This window comes from Rhinolophus hipposideros (assembly GCF_964194185.1).
Source record: "Rhinolophus hipposideros genome assembly, chromosome: 6".
In the NCBI taxonomy this organism is placed as follows: domain Eukaryota; kingdom Metazoa; phylum Chordata; class Mammalia; order Chiroptera; family Rhinolophidae; genus Rhinolophus; species Rhinolophus hipposideros.
The window spans coordinates 41,517,403-41,532,184 of record NC_138052.1 but is presented as its reverse complement, the minus strand read 5'-3'; the positions used below and the strand labels follow the sequence as shown (position 1 = coordinate 41,532,184).

The 14,782-nt window shown below is 38.6% G+C and overlaps 1 pseudogene across 1 annotated transcript; it reads left to right on the top strand.

Annotated features, from left to right (window-relative positions):
* The first annotated feature begins 579 nt into the window (after positions 1-579).
* Positions 580-2,561, top strand: LOC308498528 (WD repeat-containing protein 1-like; annotated as a pseudogene). Its single transcript has 2 exons — positions 580-688; positions 736-2,561. The product of its transcript is annotated as a WD repeat-containing protein 1-like (transcript).
* Positions 2,562-14,782: the final 12,221 nt, after the last annotated feature.

Sequence of the window (14,782 nt, the reverse complement as noted above, 5' to 3'; positions counted from 1 at the left end):
CTCTAAAACTATATTTGAAATCTTAGGCAGGGGTTGCAAACTTCTTAAAGGACAATATAATAAATATTTTAGACTTGTGGGCCACACAGGCTCTGCTGCAACTATTCAACTCTGCTGTTGTAACACACAGGCAGCCATAGATAATACATAAAGAATGATCATGGCTTATTTCCAATAAAACTTTATTCATGAACACTGACATTTAAGGTAGGAGCTATGCTGGCTTGGTGGGCATGTGACGTGTGAGGTTACTCAGAGTCCTGCACTTGGCAGGGCCTCATGCTTAGTTTAACACTGCTGTCATCACCTTGATATTCATAATAATTTTTGAAGAAAAGGCCCCACGTTTTTATTTTTCAGTGGGTCCTTATGTAGCTGATCCTGGGTAGGAGTAAGTATTCTATTAAATGTCAAGACTTACTGTAAAGCTACAGGAATTAAAACAGTGTGGTTTTAATGCAGGGTTAGATAAATAATTGGATTTCAGAATTCAAAGAGCAGAGTAGAATTCCGAAATGATTCATGCTGATATGGACCCGTGATAATGGTGGCCCTGCAGAACAGTGGAGAAGGACTAACATGGAGCTGCATGGGGAGGGGTGCAAGCATAGGCTGCTGAGTGCCCTGCCACCCTTGGAAGTGACCTGCAGTGATCTCAGTATGGGGAGGGGCAAAATTGGCATTGCAGGTAGGGCAACGGCATTCTCAAAAGGCCCTTCCAGGATTGTGGACCAGAAATTCTCACGGTCCCCTGTACTCCTTCAACATGGCGGCCACCTCTCCCAGTAGAGGCCACAGAGAAGCTCTTTGTCAGCCTCCCACAGACAGAGAGGGGCATCTCCAAAATCATCAGCGGCAACTCCAAGAGCAACAATTTTCTTTACACCAATGGAAAGTGCATGATTCTAAGAAACATCAACAACCCAATCCTTGCTGACATCTATATAGAGCATGCCCATCAAATGGTGGTGGCCAGGGACAAGCTAAATCGTTCCTACATCGCCTTTGGAGATGTGTCTGGGAAGATAAGGGTCTGAAATACCACACAGATGGAGCACCTCTTAAAGTAGGAATGTCAGCTTTTCGCTGGGAAGATCAAGGATATTGCTTGGGCCGAAGAAAGTAAGAGGATCGCAGTGGTTGAGGAAGGAAGGGAGACGTTTGGAACCGTCTTTTTGTGGGACAGTGGTTCTTCCATGCGCGAAATCACGGGACACAACAAAACCATCAACAGTTTGGACATCCAGCAGAACAGGCCATACCAGCTGGTCATGGGCAGCGATGATAACTGTGCCACGTTCTTTGCGGGGCCACCATTCAAGTTCAAGTTTACAATTGGCTACCACAGCTGCTTTGTCAACTGCGCGTGCTATTCTCTCCCAATGGGAACAGACTTGCCACGGCCAGTGCTGACAACTGGATATACTACATCTATGATGGCAAGAAGGGAGAGAAAGTGTGCACACTGGGAGGAAGCAAGGTTCATGACACAGGTATTTATGCTATTAGTTAGAGTCCTGATAACATTCATTTGCTTTCTGCTTCCGGAGACAAAAACTTCTAAAATTTGGGACCTCAATGTGAACTCTGTCATCAATACTTTACCATGGGCTCCATCTTTCTGGCCCAGCAGCTGGGCTGTTTGAGGCAGAAGGCCCACCTCCTCAGCATCTCACTGAGTACATCAATTACCTGGACAAAAACAACCCAGCAAATCTCTGCGGATCATCACAGCAACTTGACTCAGTGCCTGAGGGTGCATAAAAACTACGACAAGTCCTATATCTACTCTGGGAGCCACAACGGACACATTAATTGCTGGGATTTCAAGATGGGGAAGAACGACCCCTTCGTGGGAAGGGCCACACGAACCAGGTGTCCAGGATGACTGTGGGTGAGTCTGCGTGAGCAGCTGTTGAGCTGCAGCGTGGACAACACGGTATGGTACACCCACCTCATGGTGCAGGACTATAGTAGACAGGGAGTTGAGAAACTGGACGTCCAACCAAACTGCATAGCTGTCGGCCGTCGAGAATACGTGGTAGTTGTTTGCATCCAGCAGATAGGTGTGCTGAAGGGTCAGAAGAAGTGCTGCAGTCTTGACGACCCCGACTACGAGCCCAAAGTGGTAGCAGCACGCTCCGGTGGGGACATGGTAGCTGTCAGGAGAACGGGCAGAAAAGTCTGCTTATACTCCACCCTGTGCATCCTGCTGAAGGAAGAGGGCAAACTGCTGAAGGCCAAGGCCCTGTGACTGACTTGGTGTATTCCCACGACGGCACCTTCCTCGTGCTATGCAAAGCCAACAAGGTGGTCACGATCTTCAGTGTTGCTAAAGGCTACTTGGAGAACAACGTTTTTTGTGGACACCATGCAAAGATCATCGGCCTGGCCTAGTCACCAGACAACGAGCTTTAGGACCCTGAGTGGACCCCGAGACCAGAATTAAGATCCAAAGATGCACACTTCGCCACGACAGCAGCCTGGCCTGGTCAGATGAGCACACGCTGATCACGACCTTCCATGATGCCTCTGTCAAAGAGTGGACAATCGCTTACTGAGGACCCCCATTTTTCGATGGAGCAAATCAGGACTAGAGTTTAATCACAGCAGAACAGTCATTTCTCTAAATGTTTCTGTAACGCTCCTGTGCCCCCTCCCTAGTCAGGAGGGAGGGTCCCTAATTCCTAATGACCCTCGTCTCTGCAGGGGTTAGCATCTGTACATGTCGTTTTGAAAGCTTTAGACAGTGACAGTTTGCATATAAAAATAACGTGAGCACTTAAAAAAAGAGATGGAGCTGGAATAATTGGGCATCTATTTGGAAAAAAATGAAACTACATTCTAACTTATACTCAGAAATTAGTTAGCATGGAATATAGACCTAAATGTGAAAGGTAAAACAAAAACGGTTTTCAGAGACCACATGGGATCTTTTTCACTCCAAGGTAGGTAAAGTTTTCGTATGTAAGACACAAAAAATAGCAACCACAAATGAAAAGATTTATTAATTCAACCACAATAAAATTTAAAACTTCTCTTCTATAGCCAAAAAGAAAGGAGAGGAGAGAGGGAAGGAAGAAGAAAAAAAATTAACTCAAAACAAGAATTGATGAGAATATGGAACAACAAAAACTTTTGTACTGCTGGGGATGTAAATTGGTACAAACATTTTAGAAAAAGGTGATGTTATCAATGAACTTGATGATATTCATTCCTATGATCCAGCTGTTCTACTTCTGGTATCTTACCTAAAGTAATGAAAGCTTATTTGTACTAGGTTATATGTATCAGAATATTTTTAGCAGCAGTATGTATGAGTATAAAAGAGCAAAAGTTGAAATAACACAAATGTTCACTGGTGAAAGAATAAACAAATTGTGATATAGTAATATGATGAGATACCATTTAGCAATGAAAAGTAAATGAACTATAGCTACCCATCACACCATGGAGAACACTGAAAATAATGCTGAGCAAGAGAAGCCGGACATCAAAGAATGTATATTGGTTAATTCCAATTATACAAAGTCCAAAAACTGACAAAATTTGTAGATCTCACAGAACCGGTTAGGGGCTCAGCTTCACTGCAGCCTCATTGCCCACCTTTACACAGACATAGTGTCCTCCATCGCTCACTGCCCTAAAGTTTTGGGGCTTTTACTGCAGGCAAGGACTTTTTCTGTCCTGTAGTAACTCTGTGGGTTGGCTGCTGGGCTCCACAACTTTAAATACCTCTGTCATACTTAGGATCTGCTACTTTTCTGTCTTTTTTTTTCCCATGCATCTCACCCTATTGAGCTCTGATTATTTCATCTCTTTCATTAAAACAATGCATACCATAGCAAGAGATGATTGCTACATATATCATTTAGAGATAGTTGATCTCTATGTAGTCTCTATTTAGTTATCAACATTTATTGAACACCAAATATCAGGTTGTTGAACCAAAGAGAAAAAAATCCTTAAAAATCCCTGTACTTATTGATTTTACATTCTACTGATGGAGAAATAATAGATCAGTTAATGAATGTTATGAAGAAAATTATAGTAGGGTAAAGGATATAATGAGTTCTCTGGCAAAGGTGAATTTGCAATTGAAATAGAGTAGTTCTCATTGAAATAGTCACTTTTGAGCAAAGACTCATAGTGTCACAAGTAACAGGTTTTTGGTGTACACCACAGGAAAGAATTCAAGGACACACCAAATAAGCCAAGTAAGCAGTAGATTTACTAAAAGGATAGTACACTTTTTTTTTTTTAATTAGGAAAATAAATAAAAAAGGATAGTAGACTCTCAAGATGGTCAATGTGGACTGGAGAAGAGCAGCTACCCCAAAGAACAATGAGACTTGGGAACATATTTCTAAAAATGGAAGTGTGAAATACTTAAGACTTAGGGGTGGTGTTACAGGCATTCCTAGGAGGGTCCTCACTGACCACTCATTCCCATCAGGAGGAGGGATTTTTGTCCTTATTTGGCTCAGTCATGGCAACACAGGGTGCAGGTTTTCCCTAACCACAATGCTAATAACATTGTAATTCATTATAATTAGCTCAAGTTCATTTTGAGGGGCAAGATGGCATCCTGGATCTGCTCTCGGCCACCGAAATCTAGTTCTGGCTGGTCTGGTAGCTGCACCTTTTTTTAAGGATGACCTCATCTCCTCCCTCCTTTGTCTCCCCTTACCTTTTCCTTCCATTCTTCCTCCTCTCTACCCATGGCCTTCTCTACGTTTCTGCCTACAGTAACAGAAGGAGATGACTGGAGTGGGTATCTGGGCAAAGAGGATTCTAGATAGAGGACAGTAATAAAAAGTACCTGAGTTGGGTCCATGTTTTGTACATATGAGGAGTTACGGGGAGACCAAAACACCAAGAATATAAGATTAAAGGGAAAGGTAGTAGAGGAAATCGAGGTAATGGCAGAAGGGAGTAGTGAGGAGATAGATACAACATAGACAAGTTGGGGCCATTTCCCTTCTAAAGATAAATGATTACAACCCATTGACTATATCCAAATATTACCTAAACTCCTCTCAGTGGGAAGTCAAACCAATAGGAATTGTTTCAGTTTTCTATTTCAGCATAACAAAGCACTCCAAAACTTAGTGGCTTAAAAGAAGAGCAGTCATTTATTATGCCCACGAATCTGAAATTTTGGCAGGGTTCAGCAAGGATAGCTGGGACAGCTCATATTAGAATAGAGATCTGCTTCTAAGATAGTTTGTTTACATAGTTGGCAAGTTGATTCTGCAAGTACACCTCTCCAGAGACACCTTGGGCGTCTTCACAGCATGGTAGCTGGGTTTCAAAGGCAAGTATCCCAAGCGAATTGAGAAGTGGAAGCTGCCAGTGTCATTTACACTGTGCTTTATGGCTGAAATAGTTACAGAGCCCAGGGAGGGAATGTAGACTGCATTTATCAATGAATGTCATGTCAAAGAATTTTGGGACCAAACTTCCACATGGAAAGAAGGAAAAATAAAATCTAGGAGGTGGAGTAATGAATATGATAGCCTGGATGATGACACAAGATTTAATAGAGAGATATCAGAGGAAGTCACTGGAACTGCCATGATCTATAGCTTGTCTTAAAGAACAAAGAGGACAGATTCATGTACAGTTTTCTTGGTGCAGGACAGATCCTTTTGTTTACTGATCATGTAAAGTAATGCATAAGATTTTTCTGATAATTGGAAAAGGTTCTGGCCTTTTTGATACATACAAGAAGAAAATTTCAGGTTTTAGGGTTTTGGTTGAACTGATTGAACATAACCCAATTTGGGGGTAAACCAAATATAAACACGTTCAGTTTTAAAGGAACCTCTCTTTATATATGCCTAGTAGTCACAGCTGTAAAATTGCACTATAACAATAAGGCAGATTGCCCACTCAAAATGACCAGAAGCTGCAAAATAAGTAAATAAATAAGCTTCTGTTTAAAAATGCCTTAAAATGCTTGCAATTTACAAAATTGCTCAAATTTGCTTAGTCTACGTATGAAGAAAAACTCAGACAATTAAGCTTTGATAGTTATGTTTCTGATATTGGAGTGGCTTATAAAAATTGCATGATGTCTTCAGGAATAGAACTGATTGTGAGTGATTCTGAAGTCTGTTTGATCTTTACTGCATATTACCAGAAGAAAGGAAAGAAAAGGGAGGGAATTATCTTTCCCTGAGTGCTAGGCACTGGACTGAGTACTTTTGATCTCTGATCTCACTTATCCCTCATGCAACACTCTGTGGCAGGTGTTATCAACCCTATTTTTATAGCTAAAGAAATTGAGGCTCAGAGAGACTGAGTAACTTGCTCAAAGTGACACAGAGTAGTTTTCACAGAAATTGAACTCACGGCTGTTTGACTACAAAGTTCTTACTCTTTCTGGTATATTAAACTGCTTCTGGAATCAGAAGGCTCTTCACAACAAGAACTAGAGAACTTCGTGATGTTCAAAAGAAGAATTAAAGGAAGAATTATTTTACTTTGTATACCTTTTAGGGTCATGAACACATTATATTTCTACAAAAAAAAAGTATATAAGAATGAGTTCACATTAACATCTGCACATTACCTTTGAGAAGCACAAAATCACATTTAGAGTGGACATGCTTTAGAAGCAATGACTTGATCATCAGGTATGTTGGAATCTCCACTGCAAAAATAGGACAATGGGGGAGAAAAGGAAGCTAAAAGAGGAAGTTGCAAAGATCATGGGCGGGGTAAAATGATCCACTTTTAATGCTGGCCTTTGAGCAAAGAAGCCAACAGTTCAGTATGGTTTCCAAAAGACCCCTGTGAACTTGAGATGATGCCGGCTGGTGTCTTCCATTATCTAGCTGGAAAGAAATTGAGGCAATGGCCATGCTCAGCCAAATTAAGAGAAGCATTATGTTTTGGTGTCGAAGGGAACCAAGCCATTGGATAGGATCAAGGGACAGAGTCCAGCCTTTCCTACTCTGACAAAGATAGGAAGGAAACTGAAGACTCAAATACACTAGCTGAAGTTTAGGGCTGATATCTAATTCTGGAGGAAAATTGGAGTGTTGAACTGAAGACTTTCGGCAGAAGCCTAGGCATACAAACTGGGAACATGGCAGCCCTAGGTAAAGGCTGTATGTATATAATAATAGGATAGACACGTGAGTGCTCAGAGCCCAGTGCAGACACATCAGCTATTATAAAATTAATTCCAAAATCTAGTGGCTGGTGAATCTGCATTCACAGAATACTCCGCCTCCCTTGCTTTGGATTCATTTAAGAGTTTAAGACATAAGATCTGTAGTACAGATGAAAGTATAGCAACTAAATGGGCAGAACAGTAAGCATTAACTTTCATTCAATCATTCCTTCATTTTTTTTATTCATTAAACAATATTTATTCCAGGCCTTAGTGTGTCAATATACAGTCAATTTCATTACTACATAACACTTTAAAATTTAGGCTAGTAAATACTACAAAAAATGCTTATGTAAACCATGCATGATTATTTCATATAATATGTTATTTCTCATCAATCACTAAGCATAAAATCAGAGAGTGCTTATTATGCAATAATCCTTTTACCCATTAAGAAATACTATCCGTTCTGATAGTTTTCTCTATCAACAATTCCTTATCTCTTCTATATTTTCAGTGTTTCCATTAAAATGATCTTTTTTCCCCCTAAGCATGAAAAGATGTACACGTGTCTATGAAACAAAAACAAATGATCCTTATCAAACATTTAAATAAAGCCCAATATGTACTGGACACAGTTCTAAATGTCTTATGTATAATAACTCACAACAACATATGAGGTAGATGATGTTATAGCTACATTTTAGGGATAAGGACACCGAGGCACAGGAAGGATAAATGAATTGTTCAAGATCACACAGATAGTGAGAGGCTGAGCAGGGCTTTACACCCAAGCAATCTGGCTCTGGTCCGTGCTTTTTCCATTCTGTCATGCTCCTGTCCTGGAGTCCTCTTTACCTTTCATTCTATTTCTCTTCCTTTCTCAGTCACTTTGTATGAAGGAGTGTCTACTGTGTCAGATTTCACTTCCTGTCTGTATTAGATCCAATGTATGAACCTATCCAGATTTGTATGATCCCTGCTGTGTCCTGGGTCTCCGACTACTTGCTTGGTTCTCAGTGGACTTCCACATCCACAGCTGTCTCCTTACCCACTCTCCATTGTGGAAGACAAGGGCAGTGTCCTTGCATGGCCTGTGTCACACTTTCCCAGGAAAGAGTCATAACTGTTCCAGTGCCGAGGTCTGGGCTGACTGGATCCACAAAGGTTTGGGCTCCTTCCACCACTTAGGACTCAGATGCAGAGCTGTGTGGTACTGACTTCCCTGAAGTGCTGTGTGGCACAACTTGAGAATAAAGGAGCCTTTACACCCCTTAAGGTAAACTTTGACCAACAAGAGACAAGAGTTGGAGGGTGGGGCATGAAGAGATCTAGCAGATATATCCCTCTTTCTTTTTCCCTTTGTTGGATTGTTCCACAGTATGGGTGGTTCCATATGGCCTACCCAAACTCTGAGCAGCTGGCTGGATCTTCTCACAAGTCTGTAGATGGCTCACAATGCACCTCTTTGTATTTGCTTTCCCTCTTGCCTGCTTCCTGTTCTTTTCTCCCCATCATTGCTGAGTTGGGATTGCATCTCCCATGAAGCATTTGTTTCAGGCTCTGTTTTCTATGGATCACCAAGACACTAGTTTTCTTCCATTGCATTAGGCTTATATCCTCACTTTCCAATCAGACTATTGTCACTGAGATTGTCAGTGATCTCCTCATTGTTAGATTGAATGAGCATTTTTCAGTCCTTATTTTATTTGAACTCTCTTGTGTTGAACCATTTTGACCATTTCTTTCCAATACTTCATGATAGTTTCTCTGGTTCTCTTTTTACCTAGTTAAAGATGCCTTTTACATCATTCATGTGCTCTGTTTCCTTATTCTACACCTAAAATACTGGAATTAGCAGGATTCTTCATATGGCTTTTTTTTTTCCTCCTCATAAGTTATTTCATCTATTCTCATGGTTTCAACTCTCCATAGACTGGTAGGGTCTAAATCCATTAAAAAAGCACAGATCTTTCTCCTGAACTTCAGACCCTGGATTTCTATCCCCACCTGAATATCCTACAAACACATGCCACTTGTCATATGTAAATCTAAACTTACACCCTCAAGTGCATGTTTGTGTTGGATATCTTTCATTTATATTTCAAGATCCACTATGCAGTCTTAAGCACACTGTTTTGTTCTCTGAAAAGTGGACCTGCATAGACTACCGTAATTGCTTCCTTGTTCTCCAGCTTCTGGTTGAGTCCAGCCATTTGCCAAGCACAGTGTGGCATGAGATGGAGGAAGAGAACTGAAATCTGACTAAGTATTCCTTCAGCATCCTCCCTGAGACTCAAGAGCAGCTAGCTGCATCCCTTGATATAGGGTCACAGCTCTTGTCAGGTAGCCCTCTTTGCACAGCTATCTTGCACTCTTTTTGTCAATATGCTTTAGATGTTTCACATTATACTACAATTATTACTTGTCTGTCTCTCTCCGGAAACTCCTTGTGAGTAGGGATCTCATCTCATTCATTTCCCTACCCTTAATGACTATGATAGTTCTTTACAAATAACAGCATATTTATAGTGCATGGATTAAACATGTGCTCAAAGCTATGACAAATAGAAAAGGGAGACAGAATAACAAGATTTTGTCCTATCCTCAAAGAATTGATGATTTATTTGGGCAGCTAAGACTACCAGGTGGAAACAATTAATTACTAAGAATTAATAGAAAGACAATCTGTTCAACACTTCAAGAAACTGACTTCTCAGAATGTAGAGATTTCATGGTATCAGGGGTCAGGAGGATTTTATAAACTAAGGAGAAAGGTACTATATATTGGAGACTTAGCCTTCAAACCAAGTTGCAAATAAGTCTCATACCACCAAAACTGAAAACAAAAATCTCCAAAAAAGAAACAGTAATTGCAGGAAACAAAACAAACAAAAAAACCTCACAACAAATCAAAATGTTATCAACCTTTCCTCTTTCCAGAGCCTGCATTGTTACTTAAAAATAAGTGAAATTGACATTCTTTGGTATTCATTCTAACCAAGGAGATCGCTGGCTATTTCCAAGGTTGACTTAAATGTCACTCAGAGTTCTCTCTGCAGGTATTGAACTAGCCTGACCTACAGCTTTGGTTTTAAAAGATTATGGAAATCGGGGGTGTGAGGTTGTGTGTGTGTGTGTGTGTGTGTGTGTGTGTGTGTGTGTGTGTGTGTGGAGGGGGGGGACATGTGGACAGAAGAAAGCTGCAAACTCTATTCCAGAACTATCAAGATTGGAAGTAGAAATCCCACCAAAGCAGATAGTTTTTGATTTAGTGTGTTGTAAACTGTGTGGCTAATTAAAAGTCCTGCAACATAACTTTAGCACATATTGTTTTCTACAAGATACCAAAGAATTGTTCCGGTTGATATAGTTGGTGAGCACTAGTTTTAGAATACAATAACTCCTCAAAACTTTCACTGATATATTCATCAGGATAAGTGAGTATGTCACACACACTTTTACTTTTAATTTTACAATTTTGTGTCTCTAAACTCACCAGGGTCTTCTACTTACATCAGCTGTGTGTGCTAGCTCACCAGTGCGGTGAAATATGTAAACATGATGAATATAACTGAAGTAACACTGATTTTATTAATTTTTGGTGTAGCTGAGAATGCAATGTGAACACACATCAAAAAAAGGTAATAGAAGACTTTTTTTCCCCTCCATATAGCACTTGTATTAATATCTCTGAACCGTCAGCCATGTTCTTGCTTGCCTTAAACTTCTTCCAACTTTTCCAGCCTTAGACTCCTAAAACCTGCATCTGGTTCCCTGGCATGCCTTCTACATGCATATATATATATATATATACCTTCTGACCACAGAACATTAGAACATATGCACCACCTTTAGACTGAAAGATCTACAAATGTAATTTCTAAAAGGCCCAAGTACCTCATTAAGATCTTATATCATAATGACTGGTTGACAAATCCATTTGTACAAATGCTGGTTTTGTGGACTTCATGATCATTAGGAGTAAAGACATAGGAACTGAGATGGGGTAATTATTAGCAGTGGGGCATAGTAAATCAATATAGAGGTGTGAACATACTTTTCAGATGATTTTAAATTTGGATAGTTTAATGAGTAGAGTCAATGTATAATTAGATGGTTCAGACAGAAGTTAACCCAATTTTTAGATATAGATAGAAATATGTACTACAGAGCATATTATGGTAAGAGGTACCCATCATTTATTGAACAAACACACTGAATATGCCTGTTATGTCAAATATAAGTCTGGGTGCTAGAGAGGCAATAATGAAAAATTTCAATGATGATTTTGGGAATCTAGTGTGGGGAAGACAAAATCTGCACTGGAAATACCCAGAATCTGCAGAGTTACAGCACTTGGGTATTTTTGAAGAATCTCAAATAAATACATGTGTTCTTGGTGGATGGGACGAGTCTCTGGTTATCTCAAGACACATGTTGAGGGGCAGCAAGTTGATGCAGTGATTTTTGAGATAAGGAAGAAAAGAGGAGCAGGTACAGTGGAAACAGTTGATATGGCTTGAGTTCAAGTAGGAATGATTGTGAATTCCACTATAGGGCCCAATGTAAAGCCTTTTTGGACCCATCAATTTTATGAGACAGTCTTGAGTTGGTGGAAAAGATTAAAGTCAGAAGTCAAACTTGTTCCATTGCAAATGAAAATATGAAGGGCAGTTCTTATTCATTTGAGGGCCAAAACATTTGTTCTATGCCTATTATTTTTATTTCTAAATTTATTTTGGTTTAGCTTTTATTTTATTCCTATAGTTATACTTGCTAGTACTTTATCTCAAACCCATCATGATTAGTGACAATTTGGTCAATTATGATAATGCACATTGCTAACTTTTATCACAGAAGTTGTCTTTGACAGTGGTTTAGAAAAGACTCTAGTAGCATGGATCATAATGGAAACTGAGACCTGGAGTTATTATAAATTTTTTGCTTTGTAACTGCAGAGCTTTCCTGCAGGTAAACTCACTATTTGTTCTTTTACCCACGTTGACTTAAAATTTGTCTCATAGTGATTCACACTATGAAGGCCTGGGTATCCATGATTTCTTCCTGGGTGTTATGTTCCAGGTTACTTTGTAGAACATTCCTTCTACCTCTTTTACTTCAGCCTACTGAGTATATAAGAGTATGTGAGTTGTTTAGGTGTCTCGTTACATCTGTTTTCTACATATTTATTTCCATCTTGATGGTATTGTGTTTTGATAAGGGGTACTTCAATCCTGGTAGACTGGCTACATACCAGAACTATACTGTTGGTGATTCAGTCTTGCCATTTAGTGTGAAGAATGTGACACTTCTTCAAACACATTGCAGATTCAATAGCACCAAAATTTGGATAACAAAATGCCAACTGTAGAGTATCATTTTGGCACTTATATGGAGTGTCTGCGTGTGTGTGAGAGACAAAGAGAACTATAGAGGGCAGAGTCCGGAATGTCCTTTATAAGACAGAACAGAAATAACTTAAAAAATATACTCAGAATATATTTGATGACTAATGACACGTTTTCTGATAAAATTGCAGATCCATATTTCACTTTCAGGAATAGACACACTATTTCCTCTTAGCTATAGACAAAGGATCTTTCAGGTAAGACAGTATTTTACCTTACAATCACACAACGTCAAGCCAGAGTCATTGTTCTAAAGGAACTGAACTTTCTGCCACTTCAACAACCCTAAAGTGCTGACTGTTAAGTCGTTTTTCTTTTCCTTTGATGTGACTGTGACAAGAAACAAATTCATGGAAGAGGAATTATCTGTGATGGTGGGCCATTAGATAGCTGACCTTGGAAAAATTAATACACTAAGTGAGTGGTAGTAGTCAGTTTATGTGCCAAAGTTGCAATCAGGAACATAAACTTTTTTCTGTTGTAAATTTGTAATATTTCAGATACAGAGATTGTTTTAAAGATTATTTGTTAGACTTGTCGTTGATGTTAATATCATTGTTTATTTATTTATACTGAAATACATGGCTTCAGAACTTGTAAGAATAATTTAAAATTTTTAATTTAGATAACCAAAAGTATGTGTGTTCGTGTGTGCACATGGATTTGTGTGTGTGTGTCTTTAATGCACAACATGATTTCAATAAGGCTTAAAGTGGAGAGAATCCTTTCTAGGAACATAAATGCTGGTACTTCAATATTTATGTCTGCTTGGTTTTGGAATGCTTGGTGTAATTTTTATAAGATAGTATGTTTACTTGTCTAATGCTATTTTTATGAAAGAAAGTGAGTTTATACTTTCTAACCATTTTTCCTCTACTTCATATTTATGTCTAAACTCCTTTTGGCCATATTCTCCAATTTCCCCACTCCGAGAGTGTATAAGTATGCTGCTCACTTCTTTCTTTAGCCTCTATACACTTATCTTTGCTCTACTTATGATTTAAATGCCACACTCTCCTTTCTCACTAGACTTTGTCTCTTTCTCTTAAAATATTAGTGGGGCTGTACTATATTGAACCACCTGAATGAACTTATGAATTTAGTCAAACAGTGGGTCAATTCTATCAAATATCCATCTAGCTTGATTATTTACACTTAATTGATTGGTTGACTAAGTTTACCTGATTGATAATTGGTCATAGATTTTGTATTTTAAATATATGTGTAACTTATATCACATATGTATCTTATATCTTAAATATATTTGTGTTTATTGACTCACTCATTCATACATTCAATCTGTCATTCAATCCACACTCACTAATGTATCAAGAACACAAAGCTCATATGACATGACCTTGTATTGAAGAACTTAAACTCCATTGGCATGTTTGTTTGACTAATAAGCTCTTATTGGATAATAATAGTAGTAATAGTAACTAATATTTCTTGACCATTATTTATGTGCCTGGCATTATGCTGAATGTTTTATATGCATTATCTCATTTGATATTTATGGCATGCTTGTAAGAGATGAATTACTTGGCCTTATTTTAAGAACAGGGATATGAGGTCCAGAGAAATTGAGTAATCCATGCTAAGTCACATAGTTAATGAGTGACAGAGGTAGGAATGGAATTCAGGAAGCCTAAATCCTGAAGGTTCATCCTTAGTCACTATTTCCACATACTTGGGAGGACAGGGCAGGGTGGCATGTATATAATTCTCTGCCACAGAACCTGGCAGTTTAGAGCCTTCACATGCATGTTGATTCTCACAAAGGAGAAATCCATCCATAGAATACTGAGTGCCAGGGATAGATAAGGCAATTTGAGATTAAATATTTTCTAAACAACATTTCTAATATGTGAATAACTAATAATATGCTTTTTATCCTAATTTTACATACTCATACTTTTAATTTAACTATATTTTAGAGATGTAATATTTATATTTACTATAAACTCAGATGTTTAATCCTGACATATACAGAGATCAGACAGTAATAAAAATTTAATTTTTAGGAATGTGACATGATTTATATAAATATTTCATAACTATATCTGCAATGCTAGACATTCCTTTTCCACAGTTTTTCTTTTTCTTTAGGAATTTTTATCTTTGAATTCTTACATTTGTTTTGTAGCATTCAAATGGCATCTGACATTTTTGCTTACTAACAATACATATGTGAATATGTAAATATATACATATAGCACAAAATATTATTAGAAAATAATGAGCCATA